We start from the raw sequence: 16740 nt of genomic DNA, 5'->3' as shown, positions 1-16740 counted from the left end.
CTTGTAGTGCCTTCCAACACTACAATTCCATGATCCGATGATTTCAATTGTTTGTCTTCTTCCAAGCAACAACAAAAGAGGACTTTATAAGCATGCCCTTCAACACATGGAATATTCAACAGATAAACAATATCAGATAAAGGAAAGAGCAAAATAGACAGCAAAACTAGAAGTCTCAATTTACTGCTCTTTTGGGAAAGACTGAAAACTTGGACATGACACCAGAAGCTTGGACATGACAGGTTCAGAGTATGAAACAAATGGAAAACTGGGAAATCAAAGTGCTCCACAAAGATATTACAAACTATTTGCTGGAAAGCCAGGTAAGATATTTAAAGAGGCAAGATAAAACAGCAGAAGCAAAGTCTTGATCCAGAGACTGGACAGAAATGTTTCTGCAGTAGTAGAAAGGCATAATGGGGAACAGGGGAGCAGATTCCAACATCAAAAAGTCATAGAGGTCTCCATTCCTATGTGATACTTACCTATATGAGCTTTACTTTCTCTTCTGTTTGAACTATTTTAAAAAATAGTTTGCATCAACAGACCGACATAGCTCTAGAAAGTTAGCCAGGATTTGGAATTTCCCACTGTCCCAATTAGAACTCTGTAAGTTGTTGTTTTGTCTCCAAATTAGTTTATGAAGCACTGTAATGAAAATATATAAGCTGTTCATTACATGAAGTTGGTGCTTAGTCCTTTGTGGCATATAAAGCAAATCCTTTCATGCATTGTCCTTTTTCTTCTGTAACTGCTAGTTTGTCAGAAGCCATGTTAAAAAATGCACACATCCATGCTGATCTGTAAAATAAATTCCAGCTTTTATTTAAATGATTTCTGTTATGAGTGTGAAATATTACAATCCAAAATTATAGCCTGGGAAATAACATTATAATACATATTCATATATAGTTACTCTATATCATCTATCAGAAAATATGGTGTCAAATTGGTTTCCTTTTTAAATATTGCTTAGATAGAGAATTTGATTTTCTGGCATTTCCCCTTTACAATAAGAGTAAAAGTGCCAAACACTTCTATAACTGAAGTTAAAAAAATAAGTTTAAAGATCCTTATGGTCACATTAGTTAAACAAAAGGTCTTGGGGGGAAAAAAGACTATTTGTTCAATCTAAAAGGAATAATTTTAATTAAAATGTTGCCCAAGATGCCCATCTTTCTTAGTATCTAACTCAGCTTTCTATGTAAAGAAGTGAAATAAATGGTTTAGCACAGCTAGCATTACTTTTTAAATGTAATTTGCTTCTTAATTGTGAAACAGGCTATAGGTTTGTAATTACAAAACTCCAAGCTTTGTAAGACCTTTGCAGAGTGGGAGGAAAAATCACCTTTGGTAAAACTGACAGAACACTAGAGGCATCTATCTGAAAATTTTGCTTCACAGAAGGTTGTTGCAGAATTCTGTGTTTATTATCCTTCTACATGGGAAAAATGGCAGGCTGATGTGTACCAGCTTTTATACCTGAAATCCACATTTTGCAGCCATTCAGAAACATTTGAATCAAAACCATTTGAATCCAGACAAATAAGACCATTTGAAATCATGATTTAACTCCCAGTAGGTGCTAAACACAATTTATTTACTTCTGAATCCAAGAGTGAACAAAACGGTTACCTTTTCTTTACCAGGTTGTAGCTTGGTAGAGCTTCTATGGGCTGTTATTTGAAAGTATGAGGCTAACAAGGAACTGTTATGATCTAGGAGGTGCCTATGGATACAAGCCTGTGCAGATCTGTATCACAAAAAAATGTAATGATTGTTTTCTATAATAGTTCAGGGTTCAACAAACCAGCCATCTTCTTCTCCAGAATAGATAACGTAATACCTCTTGGGCACCAAGATACCCTTAACTGTCTCCTTTGGCACTAGTCTCTGGCATTACCTTTCTTTCCAAGAAGGCTTTTAAGCCTCATGCAGTAATTTAGCTTTATTTAGCTTCATTTTTAGAAAATAGAACGAAAGCATACCTATTTGCCAAGAAAGACATATAACCCAGGTTGGTAACAAACGCCCTGAAGGTCTGGATGGGGAGGAAGCTGACTAATTTGCTTGGGGAAACTGATTTTTGTAATTAGCCTCTTGCCGAAGGTAAAAGAAGAGAGTGACATTTTGCTTAGAGCTACCAGATCTGGACTGCAAAAATCCAGGCAACCACTAAGCCTTTTTTATAAATATGGCTTGAGTGCATGTTAGTTACAGCACTGTCTTTTCTAAACAGTCTGTCCAGTCAACCTAGGAAGCAATGCTTCAGCTTTCTTCCCTTGAGGAAGTCAGAAGGGGAGGGGTGTAGAAGCAGACTGTTTCTATGACAGCCCATCATTTTGGAGCAATGTATCTCTAAAGGTCTGGCTGGCCTCACATTTTTAGGATTTAAGAAAGGTGGTGAAGATGCGGTTGTTTTTGCAGGCTTTAGGAGCTTCAGGTGCTGAGTATGTCATGCTGTTTTTAATGCTTGTTAGTTTAATTGATTCTTTTGATGGCATTTCTTTGATATTTATGACATTTTATGTGAGTCACCTGGACTCTGTGAAATTGGGCAGGATAAAAAGTCTGTAAACAGCAACAAGAATAATAGGCTGGGACCTTTTGTTGGGGATATGATGTCTCTTCACCTCTTTATTTCACGTTACCAACCCTATGAATTTTTGAGAGTAGAAAGATGCAGAACTTCAACTTCTCTACTTTTATGTATTGGGTTGGTGTTTTTAATATTCAGGGGGAAACCATTGTTGCACTCTCTTCAACAAGACATTCCTTAAGCCCATTATAATAATTGTTTTGTGTTCATCCTACAAATTGTTCAGTAGGAAGATGAGGTGGCCCAGTACATCCATGTTTCAAAGGGGTTGCCGCAATTTGTTGTGGTCTACAACAGTCAGAAGCCTTGGTATAATCAATAAAGGAAGAATAGGTATTTTTTTGGAACTCGCTTGCCTTTTCCATTCTCTATCAGATGTTAGTGGCATGATTTCAGGTGCCCTGGTTTCTTCTAAGTCTAACTTGTACATCTGGCAGTCAGCGTGTCCACAGGGGTCAGAGTGATGCAGGGAGTGTCACTGCATTATAATGCATGCGCCAGCTCTTTTCTACATCCATCACAACATCCCATGTTGTCATCCTTTTAACAAAAGTAGTGAGACACCATTGGCAATTCTAATTCCATATACTTCTGAAGCCTGAATCTTGAGTGTTATTTTGCTTGTGTGTGAGATGAGCACATCTGTTCAATGGTCTGACTATTCTTTAGGAGTAGCTTTTTTTGGAATTGGAATATAAATGCATTTTTTCCAGTCCCTGGGTCACTTCTGAATTTTCCATACTCGCAAACTGCAAGTAGCCTTTTAATTGCATTGCTTTTTAAGATTTTATACAGTTCTGCTTTGTATTTCATCAACTGTTGCAGCTTTGTTTTTTCTAGGGCTCATTTCACTTCATGCTCCAGAATGTCTGCCTCTAATTCAGTAACAAAGCAAAACAAAGTTGATAAAACCTGATAAATATTGTAAAGCCAAAGCATGAATTAACTCCTTATTAGCTGAAATATAAACATATTGTAAAGAATGCTGTAGAAAAATTACTACAGACTAAATACTGTTGCACAGTTTAAATACTGTAGAAAAATTATTTGAGCGAATCCGGTTATGAAAGATAAGCATACATAAAATACTACTTGATGTCAAGGAGTTGTTCTGAAATATCTCAATGTATTTGGAATAACATGTCATCTCTTTCACTCTGCTTTCTGCTACCAGCCTCAGATAAGAAGACAGAACTTTTACCAAAGGATGATATTTCATTTGTGAACTCTTGCAGGCAATTTTGCTCTCAGGATTTTGGGGACTATATTTCATATGGACATTTTGTGCATGCTAAATTTTTGAAACATGAATCACTCAAATAACTTTTCTACAATATTTCAGGTGTACAACAGTATTGACTTTTGAGTAATTTTCCTACTGTATAGCATTGCTGATGTTTACATTGCAGCTAATAAAGAGTTAACTTGATCCTTCCTTTGCTTCTAACCCAGTGACTGAACCTTTGTACCAATTTGGGGATATTTTTGTATACTTCTGTGTATTCACATCATCTCTGCTTCATCTCTTCTTTCTCCAGTAAATCTTTGCTTTCTTTGTCTTTTATGTTGTGTGTCTTTTCACCCAGGCCTTCAGCAAGGGGGAGTGAGACCCCTCACTAAATCATGCTTGTCATCTTTTATCTTAATTTTTTATGTTTTACTGATTTTATTGTAACTGTATTGAGAGTTGGGCAGCATGCAAATTTAATAAATTATCTTTTCATAAAAATTTCCTTTGATTTCTGTAATTTTCTTCAATAAATCTCATGGGATTGTAAACTCCAGTTTCTTTGCATTGCTTATTTAGATATAGCTCCCATGTCCTCTTGCTCTTCTCTGAAATTCAGCATTTAATTGGGAAAAATCCGTTCTATTTCTTTTGCTTCCTTCTTCAGCTATTTTCAGTATATCAACCAACAACTGTTATTTTTGTCTGCTTCATTTTCAAAGGTGTTATAACTTTCAGTCCAGAATTCTTCAGATGCTTTATCAAATCTAATCAATTAAATCTATTATTTACCTCCACCGAATAATTATGTGGAATACTGTTGAGATTATAGCTTGTTGATGTGATTATTTTCATTGTTTTCCTTAAGTGGTAATTTTGCAAGAAGGACTTCATGATCTGAGATGCAGTCAGCACCAGGTTTGTGCTATTGAATTGTGGCCTTCACAGTTGTTTGCAGAGTATCTAGTCAATTTGAGTTCAACATTTTAGAATTATTCATGTGTAGAGTCATCTTTTTGATCACTGGAAGAAGATACTTGATGTAAACATGGAATTTTCTTGGCAGATTCCTTTTAGACTATCTCCTGTTTTGTTCAGCATACCAAATTTTCCTTTATTCTGGATGCTATTGTACTTCCAACTTTAGCATTCCACTCTCTGATACTTAGTTTTTGGTGTTGTGTCAATGTGTTGCAAGTCATTCAATTATAACTTCCTCTGCATCTGTAGTAGAAGCATAAGAGTTGGATCACTATAATATTTGTTGGCTTGCCTTGGACTTAAATTGAGATCCATCTGTCATTTTGTGGGATTATATCTAAGCTCTGATTTTGACACTATTTTTAAAAAATAGCTACTCATCTCTGTTTTACTTATCCACAGTAGAGAATCTGATGCTTCTGTGATGTGAAGTGACCATTCCAATCCATTTCAGTTTGCTGAGTCCCAGAATGTCAGTGATGAGTATTGACATTTCTGCTCGGACAACTTCAGGTTTCTCTTTGTTCATGGGTCTGAGATTCCATGTACCCATAGAATACTGTATGTAACTTTGCCACACTAAACTTACCTTTCATTTCTGGGAATGTCAGCAGCTGGATATCCTTTCAGCTTCAATCCAGCTGCATCATATACTAGTGTTAACTGTTCTTCCCCTGTGCTCTTCCCCAGTTGTTTGTTGGATACCTTCCTAATACAGAGGGCTCATCTTCCAATATCAAGTTAACTTTGTTATTTTTGTGAATGTTCATTTATTTATTTGTTGGTTGGTTTATTTATTTAAGCTTTTACATGGATGCACAATTCAATATGCAAGGAAAAAAGAAAAAGACTATAGTCAACTAATACAATATACAAATCTCATAAACCTATCTGAAACAAGAAAATGGCACTCAGAACTGAAATCCTCTATAGCTCATGAGTTGGGGACTCAGCTCATCCTGACCCCAAGACCTGGGGATCATGGCAGAACTTTCATGGCAGAATATTGGAGTAGGTGGCAGTTCCTTCTTCAGTGGATTTTGTTTAGTCTGATCCTTCATCTTTGATCTGTCCATCATGCATGACTCTCCTGGGAGTCTACATTGTCATTAGTAGAGTTCATAGTGTCACTGGGATATGCAGTAATAATAATATAGCAATTCATGAAGAGATGGAGAAGATTCTAACTCTGCTACCATCTACTGTTAATCTGGATACTGTGGAACATATACAAAAGGAAAAATGATTACCATTAACTTTGTAAGCAACTTCTTCCAAATTAGTTTCCATTTTTTAAAAAATAGATGAGGTGATTATCACAGCAGGATAAGCAAAGTGGGCTGCAGTCAAGGAACATATTGAAACATATGGTTCCCTTAATTCTCATCAGCTTTAATTTCTGTTTAATTATGTTGCATATATAATCCAAAGAATTTACTGTACAATATTATCATATACTGGAATTTCCCAACAAGAAAACAAAAAATATAAAATTCTCTGTCATCTCTAATTCAGAAAAGGAGTTAAACAGGTACACCAACCCTGCAGCTTTTTATTTAGAAGGTTAAATTAGAAGCAACAAGGCTAGATAGTTTAAATATTGAATGCTTCCTTTTTGCCCCAGAATCACAACATTTACTTTGTTTTCCATATGATACACTGTCTAAATTGATTGATTTGTTAAATTCTAATACTAACAAAGGCATAATTGGAATAAATTAAATGAAAGTGTTGTCGTGGAATGTCATGTCCATCCAGCTTCCTTTGTAATATCTATATATCTATATCTCTCTCTATATAAGTTTACTGATTAATTAATTGATTGGTTTGATTTGATTTTGGCATTGCCTAATTCCAGAATGACTCTAGGTGATTCACAATATAAAACAGAATACAGATACAATAACATACATTTAAAAATACAGTAAGAGAAATAGTATAATGGCACTCTGGACAACAACACAACACAAAAACAAAAACTATCACATCTAACGGGCGGGAGGGGCAGCATCCTATCCCAGTGCCTGGAAGAACAGCCAGGTCATGAAGGCCTTTGTGAATGCCATCACAGTGGGAGCTCTCTGGATCCCAGGGGGGACCTCATTCCAGAGGGTGAGTGCCATGACAGAAAAAGTGTACTTCCTGGGTCCTGAAATATGACTCTGTTTGATCAAGGGGACCTGGAGCACTCCCACTTTATTGGCCCTTACTGGCTGGGCATGGAGATAGTTGGTCCCTTAGATAGACAGGGTTTATAGATGTAAAGGGCTACGAGAATAACTTTGGGACACAGGAGGAAGAGCCACAGCCTAAACAATACTCTGATAAGAGAAATCTGAGTCCAAAGGATGGATCAGGGTGAGAAAACATCTCAGAAGGGACCCTCCCTATTTCTCTGGAAAGTAAAGGCAGGTAAGGGGGGAAGTGGAAGACTTGCAAGATTCTGTTACTGTAACCTTACAATAATGGTAGTATTAGTACTCATGGTTTTGGTTTCCTGTCTGGACTACCTGAAAGGGCTGACAAAAGGGTTATAAGCAGCCCTGAATTGCACCCAGAGGCATACTGGCAACCAGTGCAGCTTGCAAAGTAGGAATGTCACATGAGCACGCTGAGGCAAATTCACCACGGCTTGCACCATTGCATTCTGGACCAGTTATAGCTTCCAAGTCGTCTTCAAAGGCAGTCCCATGTATTATGGCATTGCATTAGTCAAACCATGTAGTGACAAGGTTATGAGACTGTCTGGAGGCTGCAAATCCAGGAAGGGGCACAACTGCTACCTGCTCTTTGAGTAGGACTGAGTTTGAGTCAACTCCTCCCTATCCAGGCCTGAACAGCCTCCTGATACAGGGACAGGGCTTTGATAGACTCACTTAGCATGTGGTTAAAAGATAGATAGATAGATAGATAGATAGATAGATAGATAGATAGATAGATAGATAGATTTATCTATCATATTTATATGTCTACCCATCTCACGTGATATGACTCTGGGCAATGTACAAACAGACCATAAAAAAAATTAAAAAGATACAAAAAGTACAAAAATTAATATTATGAAAAGTCTGAGAGAGAGCGTCAGATTATGAACAATGGAGCTACCTCATCAAATCATTGTTCCCTTGTGACCTCCAGGCCTGTTGACACAACCAGGTTAGAGTTAGAGTTAGCGCCACCTCCTCTCTCAAAGGGGTTGACACCACTGCATGGATCCAATTAGATGTCCCCTCCCTAGCCATCTTAATGATCTAGAAGGAGCCTTTTTCCAACAAACAGACAGCCAAACTAATAGCACAGAGACCCTGTCCACTTCCTCAAGAGTCACCAACTCAAACTAATCCCAGATAACACCATCAGACTGTGTGTCCCTCACCTCATCTGGATCTGCCCAGTTGGAGTCCAACTCAGGGTGAATCTGAGCATCATTATCCACCAAAAAACAGAATATTTCTCACAACAACCCTGCAGAAAGCCCTGTGGCCCATCCCCACTGATCAGGGACCAGGTTACTCTTTATATTAAATATTGTATTTAAAATATAATCTGGGCAATAAATAAATCATATTTACCTGCTTCTATTCTATTACCATTGGCATTATTAGACTTATTCCAATTAATTGTATAGTCCAAGTAGGTACCATATTGCTGGGCCATTTCAACAATCCTAAGTAAAAAAAAAAATCAATGCCAATCGTAAGAAAGATGGAAAAACGTCATCTGCATATCACAGTGACTTGCATTCACTTTTTGCTCCACGCCCATCTGAATATTGCCATATTGACTTATAAAAGACACCAATGGTTCCAGTACCAAACTAAGTATTAAAGGAGATATTAAAGGCTCCTTGACATTTTCTATATCTCATCTTGATTGCAGAGGAGATAATCCTATTAGCAGTTATCCAAGCAGAAGAATTAGGAGAACAATTCTTATCCAAGAAATAAATTATACTGCAAGTCTACTTTTCTTCATAATTTGTTCCCAAAACTTAATTTGCATCATATCAAAATGTTTTTCCTCCTCTAATGAAATGCAAACAGCTGTTTTGTTTTTATTAGCATATAATGTTAATATAATACCAGTAATCTAATATTATTTGGGGCTTGATTTTTTTCATAAAACACAACCGTGCAAAATAAACTATTGAGAGTATTGCTACCTGTAATCTATGTGCCAAAGTAGTTGTTAAAAACTTGGCATCAACATTTAGCAAAGCTATAGGGGAATAACCCACACAATCCATAGGATCCTTTCCTATTTTCAAAATAAATGTTATGTATGCCACATAATATGATGTGTGAATATCCATCTAAAATTTCTGGAATATTTATTCCATTTTTAAAAAAGGGTCTATCTGGTCAATGGGTATCTCTGTATTTACAAAATATTAAATCTTTATAAAGCTCCTTAAGTTTTATAAGAGAACTCATTTCATTATAATGGCTATGAATTATCCCCAAAGAATCTCTAACTGAAGATGTTATTATGTTATTTTGTTTCAGTTGTTTTAAACAAGAAGCCGATAATTTACCAGGTCCTTTCTGCTTCTTCCCAATACTTTTGCTTGATATACTTGAATGAATGTTCAGTATTCAAAGCACATAATAGTTCATGCTCTGATTGATCAAGCTTTAATTGATATGTTTCCAAAGTGATTTCTAGCATATATATTCATACATTCTTTTATTTCCTTTTATCATTTTTTTACACTGTATCTCATGTTTTCCCTCTAAGAAGCATAAGGTATTAATGTAAATGCTTCAAAAGCATCCTAAACAATTATTGTTGCTATTATTATTATTATTATTATTATTATTATTATTATTATTATTATTTATGGTTGGTCACACAGTCAGCCAGATGTTTAGACTGGAGTTGGCATTTTTATCCACCCATCGAATCCTTCCCAAGTACCTAGGATAGGCAGATGTTGTTGTTTGATGGGGTTAAAGATAACATCACAGATCATTATTACTACTACTACTACTACTACTACTACTACTACTACTACTACTTATATAGCCACCCATCTCACATATGTGACTCTGTGTGGCTTACATGATCCTCACATGATCCTCTGTTTGCTTGAAAAATATATTGTCAGCCTTCCCAGGTAGACCAGACAGGAAACACAACCAGATGAACGAATTCTACTTTATTGTAAGGCTACATTAACAAAATCTTGCAAGTCTGAAAGTACAATTCTCCCACTGCCTCCTTTATCCCTGAGAAACTAGGGACGGTCTCTTCTGAGCCTCTTGCTTTGTCCACTATGCAGCTGTGGGCTCTGTTCCCTCCTATCAGACCGTTCCCTAGGCAGCATCTCTTTGCCCACATTCCCAAGGTCATTCCCACATACCATTACACATATCTATATATTTTTGTTGTTGCTGATCAACAAACTGGATCATCTAGCAATGGTGTATTAAATTATCACCTCCCTTTAATGGAGGTTTTTTTCCCTAAAGTGAATGACATTACAACCAGTGCATGATTGGAAATCTGTGATATTGATTGATTGATTATATGTCATCAAATCATTGTTGACTCTTAACAGCAACATAGATAGATTTTCTCAATGACAATCTGTCCCTAACCTGATCTTTGAGGTCTCCCAATGGTGCAGTCTTTGCTTCTGTGACTGAGTCCATCCACCTTCCTGCTGGTCATCCTCTTCTTTTCTTTTCTTCCACCTTTCCCAGCATTAGAGCCTTTTCCAGAGATCTGGGTCTTTAATATGTGTGAAGTAGGATAATTTGAGCCTGCTCATTTGTATATTTGTACGTTTGTTTGTTTGTTTGTTTGTTTATATTTCGAATTTGTCACCGCCCATCTCACTACAGAGTGACTCTGGGCAGTTTACAGTAAAAACAGAATAATATTAATCCAAATAGATAAAAATTAATTAATTAATTAATTAAAATATGCTAAAAAAAACAAACTTCCTATATGATACTTCCAAGAGGCTGATGTTAATTATATATACGGTATATTATATAATATTTCTCAACTGAATTAAACTTTGATTAAGATATGAAAAAATAGTGATAGTCCACACTTGGTTGTTTATAGGGAGTTTACATTAAATTAATGTAAACATTAATGTAAACTCCATAGGGAGTTTACATTAAAAAAAAAAAGTCTACTCCTGCTTCTTTGGATCTCATTTTATTTATTTATTTGTTTTATTAATTAATTAATTAATTAATTAAATTTGTATAGCTGCCCATCTCAAACAAGAGATTCTGGGTAGCGAACAATCATAAAATCAATTAAACCAATTAAAAATACATTTTTTTCTCCATATACCCACCAAATTAAATTCCTGGAAATTTGAATGAAAAACATGTCAAGTATGGGGATTAGAGTTCGTTTTGGTTCTTAAATTCTTACTGCGATCCAATACAATTGCTACAATTATTTGGTCCACCAATAAACCAAAAAAATCTGCAAAACAGGCATACAAAGTACCAGGCTTATATTTATTTGGACCACAGAAATTTAATGCAAGCCATCTGTCAGGCCCAACCCAAGAACAGCGATGAAACAGTCCAGTCCAGTCAAGTTCAGTTCCTTTATTTGCTTACACCTTATAGACAGAATCTTGCCAAATTAAATCTATACTATAGCAACTAGTGGATATATCTGTGAGATTCTAGGGAGTGGCTATCCTGAATCTCTTCCCATGCTCCCCCTGCAGACCGTGCTCCCTCTTGCCTCCTCCCCCCTCCTGGAATGCACCTCCTCCTTCCTGATAGCCTTGATCTCCCACATCACTCTCCTCCTCGTAGATACATTCCATCACACCATCTATCTGGTAATCCCCATTATTAACTACTAATTATATAATACCCATTAGTGTTCAAATATTCTTGTTCAGTGATAAGTCTTTATTATAAACACTATTCTCTAGCAGCATTGGCAGAAAACAGCCAACCCCCCCCCCAAACAGAAGTTAAATTGCCAAATAATTATAATTTCCATAAAACGTATCTTCAAAATTTATAGTATGTTGTTATTCAAGATTATACTTTAATATATATATAAAAAATTCCCTTCTCACCTCTGTGGGTGATATGTGTCTTCCTCCATCTTGGGTCCTCTACCAGAGGCCTGGGAGTTTGAGGGTTCTGTGCAGTATCTGAGCTGTTCCTAGCCCTGCACTCTTCTGGATAGAAGCTCTGATGTTGTTCCTGGGATCTGTTGGAGCGCCTCTCCCAGCTTAGGAGTCACAGCCCCAAGTGCTCCTACCACCACTGGGACCACTTTGGCCTTCGCTCTCTACATCCTCTCTAGTTCCTCCTTCAGGCCCTGGAATTCTTCCAGCTTCTCATACTCATATGTATAAAATTTGGGAAACCACTTAAACAGCATTTCTCTGGTCAGCCTTATGGTGTAATCATTTTAATATCATTGCTCAAGGACAGATTTCTTCTCAAAGTTTATTAATTGAAGAATTCTCTCTCCTTACAGCAATATATTTGCAGACATTTCAATAGCCACAAAGCTATAGCTGTAAAACAAACCAACAGGATGTAATTCCTAAATAATGAATGGCATAAATTATGGAATTAAGCAAGGGTCATTTAAAAGGTTTCCAGGGTACAAATGTCCTAATTAAAAGAGGCTTAATATGAAGAATACTTTTGATTAGCTAATGACACAGTTAATGAAGAGCTGAAAAAGACAATGATACCCAGAAGATAGGATTGCTGTGGGAAAGAGAGGTTATCCCCAGCAGATAGCAGTTTAAAACCTTGGTTCTTAACTAATGGAATCCATGGTCATGCGTAGCTGCCTCGAACACCCTGAGCAAATAAAGCACTCTTCAAAGTGTCTTAAAATATTACCTGTTGCTTCTCTATAGAAATAATTAACTGCTGTTGCCACAACAATAGAAAATCACCACAGGCAAGACGGGAGTAGGCCAGAGAATAAACAATTCAGTGAAAACGTGTCCCTCGGATAATGTGATAATTACATCCTCGGTTGTCCATGAAATGGTGAAGAACTTACAGCAGGCTGGTTCTTCTTCTTTTGCAGTTTCTGTGGACTTTGATGGATGAGTGCGGTTTGAGAGATGGAGAATGGTCAGTAAAGGCTGATGGGAATCAATTCATTCTATAAATGGGAAATAGATTCCTGTATCTTACCGGCAATTCATTTTAGTTGGTTATCAATACAATTATTATTCAATTTTTTGGTCTTTATCTTCCCTTTGTTTGGGACAGTGGCTTCTGGCACGTATATACAAAACATACATGAGTGTCTTCCTTTTGGACCAAAGGATAATATGTAAGTATTATATGTTAAGTGCAATAATACATAAGTATTATATGTAAGTGCAATATAAATTACATTATATTATAAATACATAATACAATATGTATATACTTATAAATATATATGATATATGATATAATACTTTCCTCAACCTGGTGTCCCAGAGGTGTGTTTGACCTCACTTTCCATAAACCCCACCTAGCACAGTTTTCAAGCTATTAAGACTGCATTGTTTTCATTACAACATATAAAAACAGCTGAGCTACCTAACTCTGAAGAACCTTGGTCATATTAAGGGCATGCTTGGAGAAATGGCCCTTGGGGAAGGGGACTGGAGAACTGGGGGAAGGGTTATAGACCTCTAAAGAAGAAAGAAAAAAAGTCCTTCTGCCACTTCTTCTCAACCAAAGAAAGGCACAAGAAGTCTTGGAAAGTGTGTGATATTATTTGGAGTTGGAATCTACTTTTCCTCCACTCCCACTGTGTTTTGAAAAAAGCTCAGCTGAATACTTCAGGCCAGCTTTCATTTGGAGTGTGGGCTCTTTAGGCATTTTTTTTCCTGAAACAGGTACAAGAATCCTTTGTTTTCTCTGTGAAGGGAGGGAAAGAGATACTCTGTTCGTGCTTACCAGGCGTGTAGCAGCTGGAGACGAGAGGTAGGATTCTTCATTTGTGATGGTTTGCTTTTGAAAATTCCTTTCCCAAGAGATACTCCGAACACTATTTTAATCTTCTTTTCCCTCACCTTGATTCCAAGCCTTTTGGTCTTTCAGCTTTCTTTTCCTTAGGTTATGCAATCTCTTTGGTATCTAATGAAATAACAATTTATACTTGAGAATTAAAACAAACTTTTTTTAAAAAAAAAATTTGAACTTCCTAAAATCATTCCACTGACTTTCTTCAAAGGGCAGTAATCCAGAGGAATGGATTGATCCTATCAATTTAAATGCTGAAGGTGATTTCTTTTTTCCTCCTCAAATTGCAGATGTTGAAAAAAGAAATTCATGCATTGATTTCATGTATGGGGTACAAATACAAGACAGTTTATCAATTCTGTGCTGGATTAGACCCAGTTGATTATAACTGAGATACACATCTGTAAATAAGCACCGTTAATGGATTAAGAGGAAATCTTTGCACACTTTAATTGCATAGACAGGTTCAATCCCTTGGAAAACCAAGAAGGAAATCAATTGGCAATTGTAATGTGAAATCAATTGGGATTATCTTTGCTAGACCTGCTGATGCAGCACCACAATTCAACCTCTGCTTTAGCAAAACGTGGTTAGTTTTGATTTCCTAATGAATTATATTCCAACTGCTTTTTTCCCCATCCCTCAACCAACAGTCTTCTCTAGATTTCCCATTATGACAACAATGGCAATTAGTGAAATGAACTTTTAAGCAAGCATTTAATGTAGGTAGCCACCTGTAGTTTCATGCTGCAGATAACTAATTCAACTCATTCACATTTTGCTGAATCTGTGGAAAATCTCGTTAATGTTGAGTTTTGTGTTTTCAAGGCATAGCAAGAAGGCCTTTTTTGCACGTTCCAATTAAGCCTTTGTCAAGGATGTTCGCTTGTTGTAGTGAGACTTACTGATACTTGTTTAATAATGACCCAGAAGAAGGCATTTACCCTTGTGGAATTCATTGTGTGAATGAGCTGTCCACAGAGATCAAATGAGCTCCCTGTGTGGGAATTTCTGCCAGCAACTGTAGATAAATATGCTTGTACAGATATTTTTGTACTTATACTAGCTGCCCCTAGTGATTGTGGGATTTTGATACTTTTTTGCTGATGGACTTTACAGTATTTTGCTATGAAAATGAAAACGTAATGGGGTGTGAGTGTGTGTGTAGTTTAAAGAAACAGACTAGCTTACTCTGCTAGTAATCATCAACCACTGGAAGTAAGTTTATGAACACCAAAATAACCTTGCTACCAATGACTGAAAAGTAAAACATTTTATGGAAAAGGACAATTCTCCTACATTTTTGACATAATTATATGTGGGCAATACATATATTGCTTTATCTTTATAGGGGTCTCACAAATATAACAACATTATTTCTGCAGATCCATCTGAAGTCCAGAGTAAGGAATAAATAAGTATTTTTTTAAGAAAAGCCAGTATGCAGAATTTAACAGTGCTTTTTTTTTAAAAAAATAAAGTTGTTTCTAAATAATAGACCTAACTTTTATTAAAAGTGCAGTTAGGGATTGGGTGATTATATAATCAGGGTAAATTGTGCATATGCTAATTGAGAAGGATTGATGCAGATTTAGAAATGCTGGCTATAATTTTTATTGAAATATATTGTGTGCAGTATGGAAGAGTATACCCAAGTAAGGTGTTGAATGTCTGCTCAGTCTGGACCTAGGGCTGGGGTGTCTTCAGGGAGAGATCAAAAAGTCTAGATGATAGCTTCAATCACATAGTACTAGTCACCATGTTGTCTTTTGACACACAACCCTGCAGACACCCCTCGTTAGGGGCTAACTACCGACAGGCAACAATTTCAAAGTCTCTCCTCTCCATTCTTTTAGCTTTTAATCTTGAACCTGGATTTGACTTGGTCCTTCTTCAGAGAGACACCGCTTTCAAATGGAGGACTATTCTGTGTAAAAATGGATACTAGGTGCCTTAGTGAAATAGCACTATGTAAGCACAGCAGGGCTGTAATACCACTGCTTAGGGTACAACTACAAATTAAAGTAAATAAAACACTGAATGCATATATGTATTCTGTTTTCTTCAGTATATCAATTGGAAGAGTCATTGGAACTATGGCCTGTTGGAAAATGTTAACTGGGGACTGCAGACCAGATACAGATGCTTAATACACAAGGAAGTATCAAAAAACTCTCTCCTGTTGGGAAAATAAGAGACAGAGGATTTTCACAAGGCTTACTCTACATGGCTTATAGTATCTGCATTCCATCCCTATTTATTTATAAAGTAGACAACACACAATATATCAAATGCATGTGTACATTTTGCACCATTGGACCTCACGTCTGGTGCATGTCTGGTTCATATTCCAAGCAGAACATCTAAACTGTATGCCCTATCACGTCTATTAACTATTGGCTAACACTGCTTAAGCTTCATGGAATAAATCTGAACTCTGCAAGAATACATCTTTCTTTCTTTCCTTTTTTTTACTTTGGCAGAAATGGGTGACTGTTTAATTTATGTTGACAGTATTGCTATAGTTACTACAAAGAAGTATAACTACAAATTAACCACAAAAATGTCCTTAATATACAAGGCTTTTTTTTTTATGAATATTGAGTCTACCAAAGAATAGCCTTTGAATTTTACTAAGAATCCTTCCCTCACTCCCCTCACATACATAGCAGGTAAGAAATGTGTTTACCTTTTCTAACCTCGGTGATACCTGAAGTCATGTTCCCGTGCAGGGTTCTTTCAGATCTACCTGTACTTGCCTTAAGTGATTAAAAAACTATGTAATGAAGAAGGAAAATGCAGTATGCTGTAACTGTCTTCAAGACTGATGGTGGTCCCATCTGTGACACAGCCTGATATAATTCCAGAAAGGCTGCATAAAATAGGGGACAGTGAGACTTTTTCCAGACAGAAAAATCTAATTTTGACAAATCATATTTTGTTTTATTTTT

General features: G+C 36.4%; 1 protein-coding gene and 1 long non-coding RNA gene across 4 annotated transcripts in view; one reads left to right on the top strand and one right to left on the bottom strand.

Moving 5' to 3' along the window:
• ARHGAP24 (Rho GTPase activating protein 24) overlaps nucleotides 1-16740 on the top strand; it is a 331147-nt gene that overhangs the window by 175002 nt on the left and 139405 nt on the right. The window lies entirely within an intron of this gene.
• LOC148216888 (uncharacterized) overlaps nucleotides 1-16740 on the bottom strand; it is a 37590-nt gene that overhangs the window by 4997 nt on the left and 15853 nt on the right. The window contains exons 2-5 of one of the 3 annotated variants that reach the window (XR_015794629.1): nucleotides 13724-13903; nucleotides 11875-12932; nucleotides 10409-10541; nucleotides 486-6025 (exon numbers count right to left, since the gene is read on the bottom strand). This is a non-coding gene — a long non-coding RNA (uncharacterized LOC148216888). Of the gene's footprint in view, nucleotides 1-485; nucleotides 6026-10408; nucleotides 12933-13723; nucleotides 13904-16740 lie in introns of all 3 variants that reach the window. The other 2 variants (XR_015794627.1, XR_015794628.1) reach the window with 2 other exon arrangements.

Source organism: Python bivittatus, unplaced genomic scaffold (assembly GCF_059951505.1).
Source record: "Python bivittatus isolate LINGU-HERP-01145 unplaced genomic scaffold, Pbiv_v1 ctg000070_np1212, whole genome shotgun sequence".
NCBI lineage: Eukaryota > Metazoa > Chordata > Lepidosauria > Squamata > Pythonidae > Python > Python bivittatus.
The sequence above is the reverse complement of the archived record's forward strand: the minus strand, read 5'-3'. Positions and strand labels throughout refer to the sequence as shown.